General features: G+C 45.8%; 1 protein-coding gene across 5 annotated transcripts in view; it reads left to right on the forward strand.

Moving 5' to 3' along the window:
- LOC147623025 (uncharacterized) overlaps nt 1-16,535 on the forward strand; it is an 82,575-nt gene that overhangs the window by 19,010 nt on the left and 47,030 nt on the right. The gene's annotated exons all lie outside the window — the stretch shown is intronic.

Genomic DNA, 16,535 nt, shown 5'->3' on the forward strand with positions numbered 1-16,535 from the left:
TGTTCATCAGTCGTGGGCTTCAGGGCTGCTGGCCGACTGGTTTTCATCAGTCGTGGGCATCTGTATGCTGGCCGACTGCATTTATGCAGTCGTGGGACTTATTCAGTAGTCGTGGGCACTTTATCTGCTGGCCGACTGCACTCCCAGGGAGGTATATATAGGACCCCAGCCCCCATACCTTATATGTATCATTTCTCGGGATCTTCTTGTGTATATAGAGCAGAGTTACACGCCTACATCTCTCTCTCTCTTGTGCTGTTTTTCTGCCTGCGTTTTTGCTCGTGTTCCCAGATTTGGTCATCGTCTCCGCTGCGTATTCTGACAATACTCTCCTTTTTCTAAGACAATTGAGCCGTAACAAGAGTCGGCTCCAACTCAAAGGCATCGAGATAAAGCTGCAAAACCTGGGGTGAATCTGTTAAGTCACCTTCCTCCATCCACTTCGCATCCATCGGTGAATAGTTCTTGAACTTCACAAGACAGCGACGGGAAACTTTACCTCGTACCTTTCTTTCCTTATGTGCCAGTATCTGCTCTGGAATAAGGATCTCATCAAGTTCCTCAACTTCCGGCTGAGCCGCATCTGATACATCCTCATGCACATCCCCACGGAAAGGTCTAAGAAGACTCACATGAAATGCATTGTGAATCCTCCAGTGATCTGGTAGCTTCAAGTGATAGGCCACCTCACCAATCTTTTCCAATACATGAAAAGGTCCATAATAATGCATGCTCAACTTAGGGAATACGCGCTCTTTACCCTTCATCTTCTTGAGCCTAGCTTTTTCAAATCGCAAAAGAACCCAATCACCCAATGCAAACTCTAAAGCACTTCTGTGACGGTCGGCTGCTTTCTTTTGCTTTTGCTGAGTTTTCTGGAGTGCCAACTTAACTCTCCGATAAGCTTCATCCATGTTTTCCACATACTGATGAGCCTCAAAGATCTTATCCTTTGTGTGCAAAATGGGTGGTACCTTCTTCCCTCCTTCCACAATCTCAAAAGGCGCCTTGCTCGTCGAGGTATGGACAGTGTTTTTATATGCAAACTCCACCAAAGGAAGATACTTTTCCCATTGTTGCTTGTGCTCTGACACATAACACTTAAGAAGATCTAACACCGTAGAGTTAGCCTCTTCCGATTGACCATCTGTTTGTGGATGAAAACTTGAGAGTTGTACCCATGTTGTCAAACAACCCTCTCCAGAATAAACTCGTCATTCGTGGATCACGGTCACTAATGATAGACGAAGGCAAGCCATGATACTTGAAGATGTTCGCCATGAACAACTTCACCATATGATCAACTTTGATCATCTTACACACGGGAATGAAATGAGCCTGCTTACTGAACCTGCATATAATAGTCCAAATGCCATCATTCCTCGTTTGTGTCCGTGGAAGATCAAATATAAAATCCATGGCAATGCTCTCCTATGGTCTATCTGGGATAGGTAAAGGTTGAAGTAACCCTGGTGTCTTTTGACGGTCAAACTTCACCTTCTGACATATGATGCATTGTCTTAACAAAAGCATCAACATCTCCTCTCAAGGTTGGCCAATAAAAGAAAGTCTCAACTCAATACCTCTATGACCTGCATACGGTGGAGCATGACTTTCAATCATAACCTTGAGTCGCAATTGCGTGGTAACACACAATTTACCATGCATCAATAAAAACCCATCTCTGAGAGCATAATGATCATGCCGCTGATCCTCAGACATCTGATCATACAACCTTTCAAAGTCCTCATCATGAGCATACTGCTCTTTCATTTCATCAAGCTCATGATGATAAGCAAGTGAAACTGCTGAGACCTGTGGCTTGCGTGACAAAGCATCTGCCACAACATTCTTTTTGCCTTTCACATGGACAATATGGAAGTGGAACATAGACAAAAAGTTAGCCCATCGCATATGCTTCTCAGAAAGCTTAGTTTGCGTGAGGAAATAACACAAGGTCTGATGATCTGTCTGCATAGTGAAATCAGCCCCAATCAAATAGTGTTTCCATGTAGAAAGAGCATGAATTACAGCCAACATCTCTTTCTCATAAACCTGTAAATGCTTCTCGGCATTCTGCAATATTTGACTCTCATAGGCTATCACATGTCCTTCCTGCATGAGAACTGTCCCAATGCTGTTTCCACATGCATCACATTGGACAACAAAAGCCTTTCGGAGGTCCGGTAATACCAATACTGGATCCGAAGTAAGCTTTTCTTTAAGCTTTTTAAAGGCTGTAATTTCGTGATCAGCCCATCTAAACGGAGTTGCCTTCTTTGTTAAGGCATGAAGGGGCGAAGCAATTTCAGCAAAATACCGTATGTACCGCCTGTAATAGGAACACAATCCCAAAAAGCTGCGTACATCATGCACGGTCCTCAAATCTGGCCAATTAAGAATTGCTTCCACCTTCGATGGATCCATACGGACTCCATGCTTAGACACAATCATGGTTAGTTAGTACGAAAGGTACGGTACGGTACGGTACGATAAAATACGGTACTAATTGGTACCTTAAAATTTTTTGAGGTGCGGTACGATATTAGTACGTTTTTTTTTTTAAATACTTCCTAAACTTAAAAATTGTAGACAAGAAGTTACAAAATAGTAGAACCATGAACATAATGTCATCATGCCATTAGAGTACAAAATTGCTACAAAAGGATAGGCCAAAAACTCATGGCATGGGCGACCGCCAACATGCGTACATACATGATACTACATACTACAATACATCATCGCTGGGCTAGAAGGAGATAGATGCCCAATGCCTAGAGAGCTATAACATATCAAAAGTCTACATCATCACCAACATCTGCATGATCATCAACATGATCACTACTAGAGTGTCCATCAAGAGAGTTCTCTGAAGAGGACTCTTCGAAGGTGGACGAGACACTCTGGGGATCATTCTCGCTAAGTAGGTTGCCATCATCATCAAACAAGGGCTCTCTAGGCAGTGGGGTATCATCATGAGGGGGCAATGGAATATCATCATGAAGGCGGGGATTGGAGCTCGAGGATCCCCGCCTCACATATGTGCGAAGGCCACCCTTTGCCGATGCCGAAGGCGGAGGCCTATGAACTCCAACTGCTCGGGCCCCCGTCCATGCTGACTCCTGGTGCTGCGAGTATCTGCTGCCACAAGCTCACTATAGAGCTCCATGAAGATTGCCTCGTCCTCCTCATCAGGCAATATGATCGCTTGCCTAATATGGCAATGGCAAGTGCACACGCTGACAAACAGCTCCCTATAGGCTGCAAATGGCGATGAATGGCTCTCTAGAAGACTGAAATTGCTCCACGCAACAGCAACAACAAAAACAACAACAACAACAACAACGACGACGACGACCCCAAAAAAAAAAAAATCGTACGGTATCGTACGAATCCGTACGGTACCGTACCGTACAGCAAGTACGTACGATTTCAGTCGTACGACGTACGGAACTAAGCCTGGACACAATATGCCCCAAGAAGTGTATCTCTTGCAAGAAGAACTCACTCTTCTTGCCATTAATAACCAGCCTATGGTTCCGAAGTTCTTCAAACACAATGATCAAATGCCTTCTATGCTCCTCCTCAGTGTGTGAATGCACAATCATATCATCAAAGAATGTGCCCACAAACGCTCTATGAGGCCGGAAAATCCTGTCCATCATTCTGTTAAATATGGCAGGTGCATTTGTCAAACCAAAGGGCATAACCAAGAACTCATATAAACCCAAAAGTGGTTCGAAATGCTGTTTTATGCACATCCTCGGGTCTAATTCGTATCTGATGATACCCGCTTTTCAAGTCAATCCGACTAAAGACTGTGGAGCCCTGTAAGCGGTCCAAAATGTCATCGATCCTCGGAATGGGGAATCGATTCTTGATGGTATTCTTGTTCAGTGGCCTGTAATCAATACACATGCGCCAAAAACCATCTTTCTTTTGCACTAAGAGTACAGGTGAGCAAAAGGGTGATGAGCTAGGCTGGATCAACCCTTTATTCAAGAGCTCCTGTACTTGACTCATAATTTCTTCTTGTTGGGCTGCACTAACACGGTACGGCAGTTGATTTGGTGGAGTACTACCCGGAATTAGATCAATGGCATGATCTTCTGGCCTTTCTAGAGGAAGTTCTCCTGGCAATGATGCGGAAAAACAATCTTGAAACCCACATAAGAAATCAGTCCTGTCCTTATCTAACGTAGACAAATTAGATTTAGACTCATCATCTTTTGCATCCTTTACATAAATCAAGTACGCGGAAAGATGCTTTTTTATTACTGATGAAATTGCCGAAGCTGATACAATAGGAACAGTTTCCCCTTTTAACTTTACATCCAAAACATGTTCTTTCCCTTTATGAGTCAAAGTGATCTTCCTATTGTATGTATCCACCACCGCATGTACTCTGTGGCACCATGGCATACCCAACAAAACATCACATCCATCAAGTGGCATGATGAAAAACTCCTCGCTGTCCACATAACCCTGCAAATGAAGCCTGAGCTTTCCAATAATAGGAGTGACGGGTTCTGCATACCCAGGACAAGCCATATTAGCCTCATATAAAGGCCCCATCTCCTCTGCACGGATCCCCAATCGGCCAGCCAAATCCGGTGAAATAAAGTTGGCTCTAGCACTTGTGTCAAAGAAAATCAAGGCATTTTGATCTCACTTTGTCCCATGCCCTACACAACTCAGTCTCTTCACCACCTGGGTGTTCCCCAACAAGATCAGGAACTAACCCTACAGAAGGTTTTGGTTTCTTTGACTTGGGCTCTCCTTTGGTGTCAGAGTCCTTTTGGGACTTTCTTTTAGGACAATTAAAAGACATATGTCCCTCCTCTGTACAGAAAAAACATTTCCGAGCATCCATCAAAGCCTGTCTCTCCTCAAGAGTTCTCTTGGGCATTGGTAACTTCTTATACCACTTCTCTGTAGACCCTTTTGCATCATGCGAAGCATGCCTCGACTTTTCAGATTTCTTGCTTGAGCTTTTACTGTCCTTAAATCCAGATGAGACTCCAGTGAGTAACGCATTTGCTGTCATAGCATTCTCTATCATCTGTGACATATTTGTTACTCGAGTCTTTATGCAATAGTCACGCACTTCCTTGGGCAGCCCACAACAATACTTCTCCACCTGCTCAGACAAAGGCACTGCACGATAAGAAGTAACGGGGAGTAAGGCTTTCCAAAACTTCTTATTATAGTCTTCAAGATTTTCACACTTTGATGCATCCAACTTGTGCCATGCTGTCATTACATCCACCTCAAAAGTAGATGTGAGCCATACGGAAGAGAACACCTGCTTAAACTGTACCCAAGTAGATGGTGCTATGCCTTGCAAAAGAAGAGTAGACCACCACTGCAATGCATTGCCTTTGAGAAAAGTCGCAGCTTTTCTCACCTTAGAGGACTCCGTGTAATTACCACCAGAGAAAGCAACATCAAACTGCTGTAAAAAGGTAAGTGCCTTTGGTTTATCTTTGGCCCCATTGAATGTGTCAAATTTCACAGCAGCTTCCCCTTCCTTATAATCCTTTGCCTTAACCATAGGCGTTAGATTATCATAAGGAAGTGGCTTCACAAGATTGCTACCTCCAGCATTCATGCCCATCATACGGTCAACATTACCAATTCCCACACCTGGCATGCCATACATTCCAGCCATGTTTCCAAACATACCATTATGCATACCGGGCTGCATGCCCCCATACATATTTCCTTGCATTCGAGGTTGCATGCCCCCAAACATGTTTCCTTGCATTCCGGACTGCATACCACCATACATATTCCCTTGCATACCAGGCTGAAAATTAGCTCCAAAAGTCCCTGGCATATCCATGCCTCCCTGAGGATAACCCCCAGTCATGGATTGGAACATAGAGCCACCACCAAAATAACCTGGATGCATAGACTGCTGAGGAATAGATGGCTGTCCGAAAAAGGAACTCTGTGAGTTGGCACCAAAAGCATGTTGCATGTTCGGAAACTGTCCAAAAGATGGATCCTGTGGGAAGGCACCACTATGACCCTGAGGTAGGTTCTTAGAACGCACCTTCTTCTTCTTTTCAGGCTCAGAACGGGATCTCATAAATTCAGCAAACTTCTCACTTTGTGTGAGTTGCATAAACACATCCATTACACCTGCCAAACGATTTCACAAAAGCAACACACTGTGCTTCCCTCTGATCAACCAAGACTATTCAGCAGGGCAGCCTTGAGCACACATCTGGCATATTCCATGAACATGGTTCCACAACTCAGTTCAAATATACATCCACTGTCCAGTCTCTGTTTCCACCCTTCAAACTGCCATACCCCTCCTCTCACAAGGGGCCAGATGACACAACTCTGCAGAAGCAGACATAAGCCAGTGGAAAGAAAGAAAGATGGACAAGTTCAGAGCTTACCAATTCAATGCGTGGTTCTGCACCAGTGGGACTGATCGTACCAGTCTGTACTTGACCAAGACTGTCTGTACTTTCCTCTCTGCAACCACCTGACTGATGCACCAAGTATGCTTTGATAAAGCACTGCCTGCAGTGCACCACCTGCAATCTGTTCAGGACTGAATATTATGGAAGTCGACTGTACCTGTCCGTACAAGTCAGCAATAACTGACTGTACCTGTCCGTACAGGACTGTACGGATTGTACCTGCAATTGCCTGAACCTGTCCGCCTGCTGTCTGTACCCTGGTCGCCTGCGCCGCCTGAACCAGATGCTGCTCAGCAGTCTGTACTTGCTGTCATATAGCAGCGCTTGCAACCTGTTATGTACAGTTGCGAACAATACGGATTGTACTAGCTGTCCGTACCTGCCTGCGCCGCCTGAACTTGCAGTAGCCGACCGTACCTGCAGCAGCCAACTGTACGGGCAGCCTCCACTAGTGCTGTACGGCCTGCCTCCACTTAGACTGTACGGCCTGCTTGTATGCAGCCAAAAACCAGCAGCCAGTTGACCACGTTTCCCTTCTCCTCCACGCACGTATCTTGCACGCCTTCCCAAAAGCAAGAGAGAGAGAAAGATGAGAGAGGCGTGTACCAAAAGTGGAGTTGCCCCTCTCTCCAAAAATATCCTAAGCCCCTTTCTCAAGTTTATTAAACTTCTAAGGGTCACGTATGCCTAGGGGCCACCCATGGTTAGAACATTAAAAATATTATTAATGTTCTTGGTCCCCCTTCACACTTGAAGATGTCCACATATCATAACATTTGTCCGGGCACCCCAAATATGAATCATTTAATATGTCTTGCTTACCAACCACCATGCCCACACTTGTGCTGTTCCATTTTCACAGGGTCATGACACTCTCCGTGAGGGAAATCTGCAAAACAGCCATGAAAAGCAAGACAAAGCAACGAACGCTAACCCTAGAAGGCAAAGCGGAAGAAACATATCTGGGTGCAGGCATACTCGCCACCCAACCATGACAGCCATGGGCAAGCCCACAAGACTTGGCTGTCCCCACCGAGCCACGAGCTAGAGCGGCATGCTCTCGTGAGTGCCATGCCATCGTCCTCGTCCGGTGTCCTCTACCACCTGGGGTTGTCCCCCAAGGACGTCGGCCTCTTGCGCGATGGTGCTCCTGCTCCACGCGCTTTGTACTACTGTGCTCCATCCGTTGGTGTGTGCCCAACTGGTACCCCTCCCCCCAATAAATAGGGAAGGAACGCCCAAAAAGCACACGCTATCAATAGCGGACCAAAAAGCACATGTCCGCCCACAACATATCATACTCTAGCTCACCAATCTGCCTGCCCCTAGCGTGCACATGACATACTCCCCTTCCTCAAAAGAGCTCACTCTTGAGCTCAAGAAAAAGTACTCAAGGAGAAGTTGTCACACGCGCAACACTAGAGAAACACCCTCTATTGGTCGAAACCAATAGTCTCAAGGACAATCTGACTAAGAGATCGACCTGCTCAAGTAACATCACATGAGTGTCAATTCCTAGTCACAAAAACCTAATCGGGAGCAAATGGATCATCTGGGTAACTCTAAGCTGAAAATGCTACCAGTATTAGAGGTAAGCAACCACTGTCCTAAAGAATTATCTTGAAACCAAAAGTATCTTCCATTTGACTACCATGCTTTCATCTTGATGTCCTCTATAAATCTAGTTCAGAAAAAACCACAAAACTGGGAAAACCCAAAACCTACTACTGAAGCCTGAACCAAGTGGAACACAACAGTAGTATCTTCCCAAACAAGAGAAGAACCGATCTTCTGGAAAAGATCATCAATCTGTCCGCCGTCACCTCGGAAGTCTAACTTCCCAAACAGACCTCAGAAAGTCTATGAGCACCTTGGACAAGAAAGGAACAACTGTTCCAACAAACCTGGTTATGCTTCAAGCTAGCATCTATCATAACTGCCTGTATCAAAAGTAAAGCATCTATCCCTCAAAAATATTGAGATAGCCTTGTGTTTGTAGGCGCAGAGTCTGAGTAAAGTCTTGACAATCTGGCGTAGCCCCGTAACATGTGGATCATGGCGTCCCATACCACCATGATACACCCCATACCCGTGCTACGATTACTACAAAACACCAGTTTGTGGATTTGTCGCGATCTATCAGAAACAATAAATGCCAATGGCTGACCATGTGCCACAAACTGAAACAAGTTCTCGAAAGGAAGAACTCCAAAGGAGATCAGTGATCATAACTCGGTCCAGGGATTAGACAACATCTGTGTACACAAAGAAGAACAACCTTGACCAGCATCCCAGTCAAAGCATTTGTCTAAACCTAGAAAATCTTGGAAACCAAACCTTGCTTCCAAAAACTTATGCGCATCACGCAAATTCTTGAATAACCATGATTCAATAGTCTTGGTATAAGAATAGGCGGGTATACTTGGAATAGCGTGTATCTATACACACTCCTGCGTGCTATGTAGAGGACCATCAAAACCTTAAGGATTGTAAGGTTGAAAACGTACATACTGGGTATTGTCGCATAACCATCTTGTCATGCAATCTGACAATGAATCCCAACACGTAAATTTAATCTAGATGCCCTCTATCAAATATCTGTGTAGCCACAGTGTCAATGTGTGGTCAACTATTCCTCAATCCTACATATGTAGATAAGTCTTGCCTATCAAAGCCCAACAATGAAAACATTGGTCATTCCAATATCTGTAGGGTATTAGGTCTATGTCTTGCATGGTACAAGGCCATGACTAACTCTGTGTCCGTGAAGTTCTTGGAGTAAAAACTCCCATGTGTATCAAGAACAACTTCGTATACGAGCAATACAAGATACAGTACTATGCTTCTACTATCGTTCCATATATAGTGTCATGTGCATGAAAGATGCCATGGACATTCTCAGGTGCTGGTCCAGAAGAGGCAGCCAGATAAAGAGTATGAACCAGATAGAGCTAGGACTTGGGGCACAAGGTGCAGTATTGGACTGGAGAAGGACAAGGATGCACTGTCGGTTGCATGGCAGAGCTGTCGGTTGATCCAGATAGGACTCCAGGAGCTGTCGGCTGAGGCGGCTGCAGGCGCATAGGCTTTTATAGATTTTATGATTTATTTTGTCGAATGGGCGGGCCGACTGCTAGTCGGCCAGCACTCCAAGAAGTCCAAGAGGGTATAAAAGGCCAAGGAGCTCATCTAGGGATTGGGTCCATAGGGTCCTAGGGTAGGACAAGATTTTGGGTGTTTACCACCTTTTGTATAAGGCAGCCTATGGCTGTAGTGGAGGTACCTTTTTGTACCATATTAAGATACTGAATTTCCAGCACATCTCTCTCTCTCTACTCTCTCTCCATATCTGCGTTTCGCATCAGATGGTTTCCAGGAGTGTTTAGGGCTGAAAGAAGACCCCCAGAGCTTCCGCTTGTGACATTGGTATCAGAGCATCAGACTCAGCAAAGCTAAACACAGATTCAGTTCCATATGATGGTGTACAGGTCCAAGGTACAGGAAAGTACACGGATACGAAGCCCAAGGCAAGGAGCACAGAATCGGGAAGAGCTCTTAGGAGGTTTGTTGGTGGTGTTCCACAGAGCCAGAGGGGACGGCAGTCCTGTGAGCCAGATAGGTTGTCGGGCAACGGTCCCAAGGGAGGTTTATCCTCCAAGGGGTGATGTGAGTGCCAGACTCATTTCTCAGGAATGAAGACCAAGACAGTGTTTAGAGTCAAGGCAAGAATGGATTGTGGACTAGATGGAACAGATGCATAGACCTTATCCTGAGACAGAGTGGTTTTGGAGACCGGGCTAGGGTTTCAGAGAAAAGGGTTGCCAGGGATGGATAGATGACAGAGGGATTTCGGGAAAAGATTGGGATGATGACAGTTATCCAAGAACAGGTTGGAATCCCGTCATCAAGTTTAGCAGAGGGGGATGTCACGTGCATGAAAGATGCCATGGACATTCTCAGGTGCTGGTCCAGAAGAGGCAGCCAGATAAAGAGTATGAACCAGATAGAGCTAGGACTTGGGGCACAAGGTGCAGTATTGGACTGGAGAAGGACAAGGATGCACTGTTGGCTGCATGGCAGAGCTGTCGGTTGATCCAGATAGGACTCTAGGAGCTGTCGGCTGAGGCGGCTGCAGGCGCATAGGCTTTTATAGATTTTATGATTTATTTTGTCCAATGGGCTAGCTGACTGCTGGTCGGCCAGCACTCCAAGAAGTCCAAGAGGGTATAAAAGGCCAAGGAGCTCATTGTGTAGATTCATTCAATCCTCTAGGGATTGGGTCCATAGGGTCCTAGGGTAGGACAAGATTTTGGGTGTTTACCACCTTTTGTATAAGGCAGCCTATGGCTGTAGTGGAGGTACCTTTTTGTACCATATTAAGATACTGAATTTCCAGCACATCTCTCTCTCTCTCTCTCTACTCTCTCTCCATATCTGCGTTTTGCATCAGATGGTTTCTAGGAGTGTTTAGGGCTGAAAGAAGACCCCGAGAGCTTCCGCGTGTGACATTGGTATCAGAGCATCAGACTCAGCAAAGCTAAACACAGATTCAGTCCCATATGATGGTGTACAGGTCCAAGGTAAGGGAAAGTACACGGATACGAAGCCCAAGGCAAGGAGCACAGAATCGGGAAGAGCTCCAGGAGGTTTGTTGGTGGTGTTCCACAGAGCCAGAGGGGATGGCAGTCCTGTGAGCCAGATAGGTTCTCGGGCAACGGTCCCAAGGGAGGTTTATCCTCCAAGGGGTGATGTGAGTGCCAGACTCATTTCTCAGGAATGAAGACCAAGACAGTGTTCAGAGTCAGGGCAAGAATGGATCGTGGACTAGATGGAACAGATGCATAATCCTTATCCTGAGACAGAGTGGTTTTGGAGACCGGGCTGGGGTTTCAGAGAAAAGGGTTGCCAGGGATGGAAAGATGATAGAGGGATTTCGGGAAAAGATTGGGATGATGATAGTCACCCAAGAATAGGTTGGAATCCCGTCATCAAGTTTAGCAGAGGGGGATGTCATGTGCATGAAAGATGCCATGGACATTCTCAGGTGCTGGTCCAGAAGAGGCAGCCAGATAAAGGGTATGAACGAGATAGAGCTAGGACTTGGGGCACAAGGTGCAGTATTGGACTGGAGAAGGACAAGGATGCACTGTTGGCTGCATGGCAGAGCTGTCGGCTGATCCAGATAGGACTCTAGGAGCTGTCGGCTGAGGCGGTTGCAGGTGCATAGGCTTTTATAGATTTTATGATTTATTTTGTCCAATGGGCTAGCCGACTGCTGGTCGGCTAGCAGCCAGCACTCCAAGAAGTCCAAGAGGGTATAAAAGGCCAAGGAGCTCATTGTGTAGATTCATTCAATCCTCTAGGGATTGGGTCCATAGGGTCCTAGGGTAGGACAAGATTTTGGGTGTTTACCACCTTTTGTATAAGGCAGCCTATGGCTGTAGTGGAGGTACCTTTTTGTACCATATTAAGATACTGAATTTCCAGAACATCTCTCTCTCTCTCCTCTCTCTCCATATCTGTGTTTTGCATCAGATGGTTTCCAGGAGTGTTTAGGGCTGAAAGAAGACCCCCAGAGCTTCCGCGTGTTACATATAGCATGTGTGGTACGAACGCATACGTCTTAACATACAGGTTCAAATCAAGGATACGACAAAGCATGTGCATCGAGTCGTGCAAGTACACCTTTTATTCCGTACACGAGCTTGTCTTGTTTCACCTTGAGACGAAAGTCAAAACTTAACCCCCAAATCTATGAAGAACAGTCCAAACTTTTGCAAAACAAGGGAAAGAAAAAATTCGAGAGAAGAAAGGGTTCGTGGGAACCCACTCGTTGCTGGACTGATCAGGAAAAAACCCCCTTGCTTAAAAAAAAAAATCCTCCTCCTTAATGGCCAGGTGAGTTTTTAAAAAAACTCTTGCTTAAAAAAAAAAAAACTGCTGCCTGAGAAAGCAACTCGCCTGCTTTCCTGACTGCCTACCTGTGCCATAGAGAGAGGGGAATTGTCACGATTGTGACGTGTTTATGTATCAGATTCTCTCTTCATTGCTGATTACTATTGCAGATGCAAAGAGTTACCAGCCAAAGGGAACCCCTACCCTCGACTGGTTGCGACTCTTCGTCAAAGGATGTACCTCTTCATCGAATAGCCACATCTCTTCGACGAATGGTTGTATCCCTTAATGAATGGTTGTGCCTCTACATCGACTAGACACATCCCTTAGCCTAAAAGTTGTACCCTTTCGTCTAAGGTCATGTCCTTCCATCAAAGGACATGCCTCTTCAAATGTGTCTCTTCATCTCCTATATAAGAGACCTATTGTACTCAGTTTAATAACAACAAGTCAATTCAATCTTGTCTCAAGTGTTCTCCTGAAGGTTCTTGTTCTAAGATAATTACTTAAGTAGTAATTAGTACACAATATGCAGGATTAACAACATAATCCTCACAGTGGTATCAGAGCAAATTTTTTCCTACCCGTGGGTTGTGAAGCCCTCACCCTCTCCGCGACACTCCCTCATCCACCTCTCCTTTCGGTGTTGTATGGAAGAAGCAGAGCGATGGTGGACTTGGCGTGAATCCTTGCTCACAGTAATGTAAACAAGCAGCAAACTTTTTTCCGCCCTGTGAGATGCCCAAACCCAAACCCTAAAATCAGTCCAAACCCTAACCCTAAAATCAGCCCGTCCAAACCCTAAAATTGGGTGTAGCAAGTGTTGAATGGAAGAGCAGGAGAGAATGCCCCATTTAATTCTACCCAATTTTGCCAATTTTGCTTGATTAAGCATTTTCCCAATTTTCTATTAAAAAAAAAACGATGGGAAGCAGAGAAGCAGAGAAGCAGAAACTCACATCAAAGTGCTTGTAGTATGCCTGTATTCTACTGGAGGCCCTCATCGCGTCTTTTCGGGCTGCATTTCTCTCCACGCAGGGTCGCCACCTTTCGATCCTGCCTCTTCACGTTTTCTTTTAAAAACGTGACGTTTCATATAAAAAAAAAAAAACGAAACCAAAAGCCTTATAACTTAAGGCTTACATTAAGCCTTTTAATATACGTGGCTTCCACCAGCCACGTAAAGCAACGACAACTAGCGCTAGCGCACGCAAGGAAACCCGCCAGCGCAAGGAAGCCCAAGCCGCCGGCCAGAGATTATTAAAAAAAAAAAAACAAAGGAGTACCCCACGGCCAGCGATCAGCACAATCTTAAAAAAAAAAAAAACCAACGGGCGTACACTAATGTGAACCGGCACCCCCAACCCCCCGGATGCAGCCCTCTTCATGTATGCCCCTCTTGTCTTGGCAATGACTTTCTTGGCATGTAAGGCTTCCACCAAACCCTGCAGTGCAGAATTTTGTTGCTGTCCAGAAATTACAACAAGCATAAAGTGTTGAAAGCGGCCTCAAATCCTCATTTTCTTCACCGATTTTCCTTCTCGGGCATGAAATGAAGGCATTTCAACTACTCTTGAAGCCTTCTCTGGCTCCTTTTTCGTCACACTTGATCCCTGGAGAGCCAAAGCCTCCTCAAGCTCCCGACAAGCAACTTCTCGGCGTACAACACCCACAACAGGTTTCTTGTCCTCAGCACAGTTCTGTGGAGACCACCAGACATGAAATAACTTCGTTCGAGCCTCTGCATGCTCGTCGCAAACATTCTCAACATTACAACAGTTATGAGAAAGATCCGTCTTTGAATCACTATCAGCAGAAGCCAAAGCAGCAATATGAAGCTTTCAGAAGATCTCCCCTTGAAGAGTCATCAATCTCTTCGCAGTGGGCTCACATAGTGGCACATATTTGCGACCCTAGTCGAGTACTCGGTCGTGAATGCCACAACGCTGGACAAGTTCCCCCTTGCGAGCCATGCCATGCTCCTCCTACTCTGGAAGCCTTAATACCCGCTGATAAAGCTGACGATTCAAGAGGTTCTGGTTCATGTGTGGCATCCCAAATGCACACAACTTCTTTGGCTGTGGTCCAGGCAAAAACAAAAGCCTTGTCACCGCCCCTGCAGAATGAAGTCTTTGTCTCTTACACAATAACCGATGCAATTGCAATGGTGAATGAAGATTCTTCAAGTCTGAAGGCTCCAGTTCTTACCTTGAATGGTACAAAGAATAATTCTCATACAGACTCTTGCAGTATGACTTCAGTCACTGCCTCTTTGGACAATACTTGTCCTAGTCTCGATGCACTATCTTTGCAGATGAAAGAGCCTTTAAACAATACCTCTTCTTCATCTACGACAACCCTTGAAGACATCCGTGTTACAGACAAGCCAATGGAATCCCTTTCAGATTTCCAAATGATGGTCACTAACCAAATGCAAAGTTTGGTGACACAATCCTTGATATTGGAGAATCAAGACAGTTTGCTTATGGTTTCTCTAAAGGCAGATGAAGATTCAGTCTTTTCTTGGACAAAGCTTGAAGTTACCAATGATGTTAACAAAAGAGTTCCAGATATGATTCTCATACTTTCGGTAAAGATGAGACAAGTTGCAGATGCAGTTAATATTCAGTTTGGTATGTGCAAGATTGTTATGGTCAACAATAATGCCATGACATGGGATCTAGCAGCTAGAGCTTTGGATGCAGAAGCAATTCAATCATTTCCCTTCTTCCAGAGTCTCAACAACCACCCCTGGGTTTTATTTTAAATGGGAGGGAATGTCACGATTGTGACGTGTTTATGTATCAGATTCTCTCTTCATTGCTGATTACTATTGCAGATGCAAAGAGTTACCAGCCAAAGGGAACCCCTACCCTCGACTGGTTGCGCCTCTTCGTCAAAGGATGTACCTCTTCATCGAATAGCCACATCTCTTCGACGAATGGTTGTATCCCTTAATGAATGGTTGTGCCTCTACATCGACTAGACACATCCCTTAGCCTAAAAGTTGTACCCTTTCGTCTAAGGTCATGTCCTTCCATCAAAGGACATGCCTCTTCAAATGTGTTCATCGAATAGCCACATCTCTTCGACGAATGGTTGTATCCCTTAATGAATGGTTGTGCCTCTACATCGACTAGACACATCCCTTAGCCTAAAAGTTGTACCCTTTCGTCTAAGGTCATGTCCTTCCATCAAAGGACATGCCTCTTCAAATGTGTCTCTTCATCTCCTATATAAGAGACCTATTGTACTCAGTTTAATAACAACAAGTCAATTCAATCTTGTCTCAAGTGTTCTCCTGAAGGTTCTTGTTCTAAGATAATTACTTAAGTAGTAATTAGTACACAATATGCAAGATTAACAACATAATCCTCACAGGAATCCCCTCCAGATCTGGCTGTGCCCATCACCTCGGCCTGCTTGCGCCGCCTGGCTGCCTGGCTAGTTGCTCGCTCACGCCGCCAGGCTACCTGGCCCGTTGCTCGCTGGCCGTCCCACCTGGCTGCCCTATGTGCCTTGGGCTGGCCGCCCACAGGCCTAAACATGGCCGCCTTGTGGGCTGGCCTTTGGCCGCCTTGCAGCCCAGCCACACAGCCGTGGGTTGGCTGCTGGCCACACAAGGTTGGCTGGCCACCACTAGGCCGGCCACCATGCCACCAACCCGCCCACAGTCACCTGAGCAAAAGCAACGCAGTAGCAAATCGAGGACAGTTCATGTCACACAAATCCCGAGGAGCTCTTCACGCAGCCATCATGGGCAAACATGGCTTATTTTTTTATTTTTATTTTTAATGAACAGCAACCAGGGCATAAAAACCACGTGCATCCATGGTGCTTTTTCTTGCACACCCGCCAGCTCTCTCTCTCTCTCTCTCTCTCTCTCTCTCTCTCTCTCTCTCTCTCTATCTTGCAATAAACCTACACATGTACTGTCAAATCCCCAAGGATCTCCTCGTGATCGTTCCTGGTACGAGACTCGAAACCTGCAAACAAATAAACAAACAACAAGGGGGTGCAGGCGTGACTCACCTCCCAACCATGACAGCCGTGGGCGAGCCCACAGTCTTGGCTGTCCCCACCGAGCCACGAGCTGAGCTAACTAGGTTGACGTACCGACCAATCTCCTCCTCGCGACGTCCCATACCACCACGAAGCTACCCTCGCGGGCCTCGAGATTGCTGTCGGCCTCGGTTGCGT

This window comes from Cibotium barometz, chromosome 27 (assembly GCF_041138505.1).
Source record: "Cibotium barometz isolate CiBa-2024 chromosome 27, ASM4113850v1, whole genome shotgun sequence".
Taxonomy (NCBI): domain Eukaryota; kingdom Viridiplantae; phylum Streptophyta; class Polypodiopsida; order Cyatheales; family Cibotiaceae; genus Cibotium; species Cibotium barometz.